This window comes from Empidonax traillii, unplaced genomic scaffold (genome assembly GCF_003031625.1).
Source record: "Empidonax traillii isolate 1590-97213 ecotype Southwest subspecies unplaced genomic scaffold, ASM303162v1 scaffold560:size1140492, whole genome shotgun sequence".
NCBI classification, from domain to species: domain Eukaryota; kingdom Metazoa; phylum Chordata; class Aves; order Passeriformes; family Tyrannidae; genus Empidonax; species Empidonax traillii.
The window spans coordinates 444,085-450,438 of NW_020955753.1; the positions used below are offsets into that span (position 1 = coordinate 444,085).

General features: G+C 40.5%; 1 protein-coding gene across 6 annotated transcripts in view; it reads right to left on the bottom strand.

The window, feature by feature from the left end:
* The window catches only part of FAT3 (FAT atypical cadherin 3), a 412,789-nt gene that overhangs the window by 357,155 nt on the left and 49,280 nt on the right, over positions 1-6,354 (bottom strand). The gene's annotated exons all lie outside the window — the stretch shown is intronic.

Sequence of the window (6,354 nt, forward strand, 5' to 3'; positions counted from 1 at the left end):
AAAAGAGGAAAAAAAAGGATGGAGCTTCCCTCTCAGCCTGACAGAGGCCATTTGCTGGGAATGTCAGGGCAGGCATTCCCATCAAAAGACTCCTGAATAATTATAACAAACCATCAACCTTCTGGGCTCTCACAGCATCCCTGTTTCCTGAATTCAGACCCATGTTCTTTATCTCAGAGGAAAGTAATTATAGCTTATATTACACAGCTCCATCCTAAAGAAAAAGAATTTTTGAATCCTTTTGTTCACTTGCATGTAGACTTGTAAACAAAACTGATTTGCTTTGAACTGTAGCTGTGGAACAAACAACCTAAAGGAACTGAGACTAGGACGACTCCTCACACAGAGTTTTCAGATCTGAACCAATTCATTTATCTTTGGCTAGAGGACACCTGAATGGAAATAGACTGTGGCTCAAGACAGCGAAAGAAAATAAGGGTCATCTTGAATTAGGGTTGGATGCAGATACTACTGTCCATGTCAACCAGTGAAATTACATCTTCAAATGGGAGATGACTCACATCACTGTGCTGGTAGCAAATATCAGCAAGACTGAGTGCACACCCTGAAAAGAGGACATTCTGAATTTCCAGCATGAATGGAGGTACAATTTTACAGGCATATATTGGGCTTACCTAAGGTTTATGCAGAAGCAATTGCTTCTGGTAGACTGGGAAACCACTTGAAAACAAAGGTAACTGTAAGAAAAGATAAAGGTAACTAGAAGAAAAATATAAGAGTAGTTTCTAAGAACAAAACCCTTAGGAAAACAAAAACAACAAAGAAAGGTGTAGGAATTCCTCAAAAGAAACAGGTAAACACAGAAAGAGCCAAGGTTGTTTCTGCAAATGTAACAGAAATGCGCTGTGGGGTTAGCTGTGGTTTTTCGCACAGATTGCTTGGTTGGGATTGAAAATTAAATGCTTTTGTTTTCCAAGACTCATCCAAAGCTCAAATGATACATCTTAGCAGAACAAAGGCAGTATCTCTTGCCAACAGTATAAGCTCATCTCTCACTGAAAAAAAACAAAGACTTAGCAGAAAAAGGTGTATTTTTCTTCGCGGTCACCGCTGCTTCAAGCCACAGAAGTATCAAAGTGTGTCTGACAGTTGCTCATTATTAGGCAGGTGAAAGAGAAAACCGAACTTTTTTTTTTTTTCCCCCAAGACAGCAATGAAACTGCACTAAGAATATTTGAAATAAAAAGCACGTACAGCACGACTGATTTGAACTCTTACTGTCTTCCATCTTTTACAGACGCTAATGCTAACAGTAACTCACTAGCAACAAATTGATGGAAAGAGAAGGAACATATGATCACGGCTTATTTCCCAGTGTACATATTTCTTAATATAGAAAAGTGTATGATAGATCTGCCACCATCTGATCTTGATTGTTGTAAAACCAGTCATTCTGCCTTCATCTGCCAAAAGAGTTTGAGAATTACTGGGGATATTTTTGGCAGCCTTAAGCACACAGAAGCACTAAGGCATATTCCCAGAGGACAGCTGAAAGTTTCTTTACAATTTCCTTCTATTAGATGTCACTTTTGCACATTACTTGAGGATTGTCCAGTGTGATTTCAAGTTAATTAGGAATGAGGAAAGTGGGGAAAGGGGCTTCAGGTCGTATTGCTGTTACTGTTTTTTTTCCCCACTAAAGTTATTTTATGACAGTCTTAAAAAATCAGAAATCTGATCTTGTATCTACTAAATTTTATGACATAATACATTCACTGAAGAGGCAACTTAGAAAAAAGATCTGATAAAATATTATTTGGTCATAAATATAATCCTTAACGGGGTGGCAATGGATCAGCCCCTCACATACAAAACACAACGTGGAAAAAAGGTGGTAAGAGTTCTTATTCAAAGATATACACTAGTTTTTAAAGATATAACTTCACATTTTGATTTCTGGAAACAAAATTATTTCTGCCACATTCCCCATTAAAAAAAATAATCTTAATTTTTCAGGAATTCTCAAGCACAACTGAGCTAATATAAATTAAAAAAAATGAATAAAAATTATTCATATGAGGAATATTATTATTATTATTGTCAATATGCAATGGGCACAAACTGAAATACAGGAAACCCTTTATAAATGTAATAAAAATCCACAATCACTTTCCCACCATGAGGGTAGTCAGGCACTGACACAAGTTACCCAGAGAGATTACGGAGTCTCCATCCTTGCAAATATTCAAAGTCTAACTGTTTGTGGCTGTGAGCAACCTGCTCTCCCTCAACTTGTTCTAAAGAAGAGGTTTGGACTAGATGACCTTCAGAGGTGCCTTCCCACTTCAGTCAGTCCGTGATTCCCTGATTACTAAAAACAAATTTACCAGCTGTGCTAAGGCTAAATATCAAATATAAGCTAATCTCAGCTATACAAATGAAGAATTTAGTTTTGGAAAATTTGGTCATAAAACTGTTAATAAAGTGTACTTTTAAATAAACAGAAGCCTTAAGGAATCATTTTCCAAATTTGCTAGCCAATAGAAAAGTATATCCAAAAGAAAAACACCATTTCTTTTTACATACCATCTATTTCCAACACATGAAGTGCTGTGCCAAGAAATTCTCCATTTTCCAATTAAAGAAACAATTTTGCAACATGGATTCTGTATTTCTCTCTGCACACTGCTATAATGGTGTTGATGGCTATGACCTCTTTTCCTGTCAATCTTTATTTCCATATGCCATCTGATTGACTTTCACACTTCCTATATTTCCCTTTATATTTCCTCCATTTCCCAAGCTTTAAACTCATGTAAAGTTTTTTTCAAAACCAATACTACAACAAGGCAAATAAACCATGCAGCCCTTTGCAAGTGTAGGAGAGCTTGTAGCTATGGAAGCCTCTTCCACTTCCAGCTAAGTTGGAAATGCATTTCACGTTATATAAATGATGCTCGGTCCAGCACTGACTGTGACATTCTACCATTATTACTTGGTCATCACTGCTAATGAAGAAGGGAGTTGGCATTAAGTGGCATTGGCAGTTTTGCAATCAATGTCACACATTCTGCACAGGCAGATTCACAGCTTTCTTGGACAGGTCTAAGAGGTACAGGAAAAACTACAGGAGCACAGCCTCCGAGCACAGGGCTGGAGCATGGACAGGCAACAAGAATGTGAAAAGCTAAACTGAACAGTAACAGCTGAAAAAGCAATATCTAGAGGCACACAAATCAGAAGATAAGAGTGAACACAGCAAACATAATGGTGCAAGTCACTAGAGCGCAGTGTTAGCGAAGGCAAGTATTTGAGGGCCAGCAAATTAAATTCATAATCATCTGAATTCAGATAACTCAACAGTGCCAGAAAAAGAAACATTTTAGTATTCCTTTAAAATGCACATGTTAAAAACAATAAAAAATGGTGAGCATGGGTGGGGAAGGCACAAGTTAAAATATATTCAAGATAATAACATCCTCACATACATTGTACCAACTCTTTCAACTCTCACTATGCTGGTTTACTCTGCACATTTCTCTCAGCCAGGCTTCTGGGAGAGGGGGGAAAGGTGGCCGGACTCAATACAACCTTCCCGTTTGTGTGCATTAGCACTGTTACAAACATCCAAGCTGACAAGATTTAAAGGCTTTATTTCTGCACTGAAGCAAAACCTTTCACTGGGTTAAAACTGAATAAAATGTCCATAAATGCAGATTCATCCAAGCCTGGTTGATAACAAGTCTACACTGAGAAGCCTGAGTGTCTCCTGAGCATTCACTTCCATCTCCCCTAGTGTTCAAGTCCCCTCTGCTCCCTGCCAGAGAGTGGCAGTGGAGAAACGGGAGCAGCAAATATCCCTTTGCTGCAAATGGGCTCACAGAGCTTTCAGAAGCTTATTGCTGTGAGTGCAAAGAGTTAAACACCGGAAGGCATTGCTCTGATCTCACAAATCAGTGAAAAAACAGCAGCAGCTCTACCCAAAGCAATGCTGCAAAATAAACACAAAGCTGAATCAGACCCATAAGCTCTTAAAAGAGAACAGTGAGCTAGATATAGATATGAATTTCCCAAGGTGAACCCCTTTTGTACCAAGGCAACTTCCAGACATTATTGTTTAACCTTCTGCAGGAGTTAGGTTTGATTTCAGGCTAACATCAGCCATGTGGAGCAGCCATCAAAGTAAAGCTAAAGAGTATGGAAAAGGACTAGGAGAATCCACCTGAAACAAACATTTGGCCAAAACTCCACAGGGCCGAAAAATAAAATTCCTGTCAGCAGAGTGGAATCAACTTCAGTTACACCCTTAGTGATAATATTAAATTATCCACTTACCACCTAAAGTTGATACAGGCTAAGAAATTTATTGATGAAAACTTACAGGTGCGCCTTTCATTATCTGGGATGGCTGTGCCGCTATTTAAGCTACAAATAAAACTCTTAAAATTTTTCCCACTATTATCACTCCCCATCTGCAGTCCCCACAAGGGTTAAACTCAGAAAGCTCAACCCTGCTTCCCAGTTTGGAGCTTTCTGCCACTGTGACCAGCTGTTAGAGCTTAGGCAAATCATCAGGAATCCAGTGACACAGCAAAGGACTGAATGCAGACATACATTTCTGACTCCCAGTAAGCAGAAAGCTGACCAAAAAATTACACCCATGACCTAACAGGTCCCATCATGTCTTTACACCTCTTCAGTGTAAACTGATTTGAGAATGCAATAGTGGTCAAAACCATTACCTTTTCTTACAGAATTGTTTTGCTTAAGTCAAAGTGGGCTTTTTATTCTTTTTATTTTGTTGAAAATATTAAAGATATTAATCTGTGATAGAGGCACAGCCACTTGCAAAACAACTTGATTCTACTCTAAAGCTTGCAAATACAATGGATTTTGTTTCCCACAGTGCTCTAAGGTCAGCAAGAAGTCAGAATTCAGTCACTAATGTGAGTGGCAGCACATTTTTCTCTCCAAAATAGCTGTTACCCAGGGGCATGAGGCATGGCTCAGCCACCCGGGTCTGTACATGTCCATGCAAAAGGGCTGTAGTGGAGCATCTCCATCCACCTGGCTCGTGAGAGGTATCTCATGAAAGCAAAGGGAGAAAACTGATGGGGGATGGAACAATGAATAAAGATTAGTATCAGGGAATTAATATCAAGCAATAGGCAAATATTTTCTTTTTTCCTATATTTTTCTTAACTTTCAAAACACTGCCAAGAGAAAGGAAGGGGGAGAAGTTAATGAACGTGAAAAAATTAATGAACGTGACAGCATCACAGGAAGACACAGACTGGGATACTGGCAGCTCAGACGTGTCACGGCAGAGCCCAGGCAGGGACACAGCAGTGGGTTGTGGTCTAAGCCACTGGCCATGCAGGAACACCATATAGGAGCTGACAAGGTTTCCTTGCAGAGATGGGCCAGGCTACCCCACAAATGACAAATAAAATCGGGTTTAGAGTGTGAAAAGTGGGTCACAGCTACAGAGAGGAGGATGGAGAAGCAATTGGCAGGGACCTCAAGGCCTTTATCAGTAGTGTTATTATGCAAATTTGGCAGCACCCATCAGCCTGTCAGTCTGATAGCAGCAAGCTGCCCTAGGTGAATGCCATTAAAAGCCCCTTCCTCAGACTACACTTTTTAATGCTCACTTTACCCCACAAAGGCCATGGTCCTCCTCTCCCAGCTCTGCCCTTTCTGCCCAGCCTTCTGCCTGCCCTGTGCTGCCCTGGACTGAGCCCCCCATGCACCAACACTCCTGGGTGATCTACTCCTTCCATCAGGGTCCATTTTCAATCCCAGATCCCTAGGCATCCCTGGCACTGAGCATAGGGGCAGTTTGGGACAGGGATACACAGATGGGCTGGTTTGGTCCCTACCACCCCTGCCCTGGGCTTTATCTCTTGCAAAGCCAAGGGACGGGGGGGCTGCGAGTACAGGCACATTGGTAAGTCTGACCTCTTTTTTAAGCATTCAGTTTCTTCCTCAAAGGTAGAAGTCGCCAGATGCATCTGGGAAAAGGAAAAGGGCACAACCAGGCTTCTGCAAGAAACAGGCGGGTGTCCACTTCCATGCTGGGATGCATGCTGGGAAGGACACAAGCACTGCAGTGAGTGCAAGCAGAGCTGAGCACAACAACAGCCTTGGCCAAAGCGTGCACTCTCCTAGTCATCCCCTCAGTCATCATTAAAATCTTAACAGAAAAAAAATCTGGACTTTTTAAACACTGCTTAAATGATTCTCCCCCCCAAAGAATTAAATTACCATTTATAGCCTGTTCTTCCTATTAAAAATTTATCAATTTATTCATCACTTCTAGGACTGAAACCTTTCATTTGTTTTACAATGAAGAAACCTTTGATCTGCAATTCTCCAAGGCTACCATTTTTT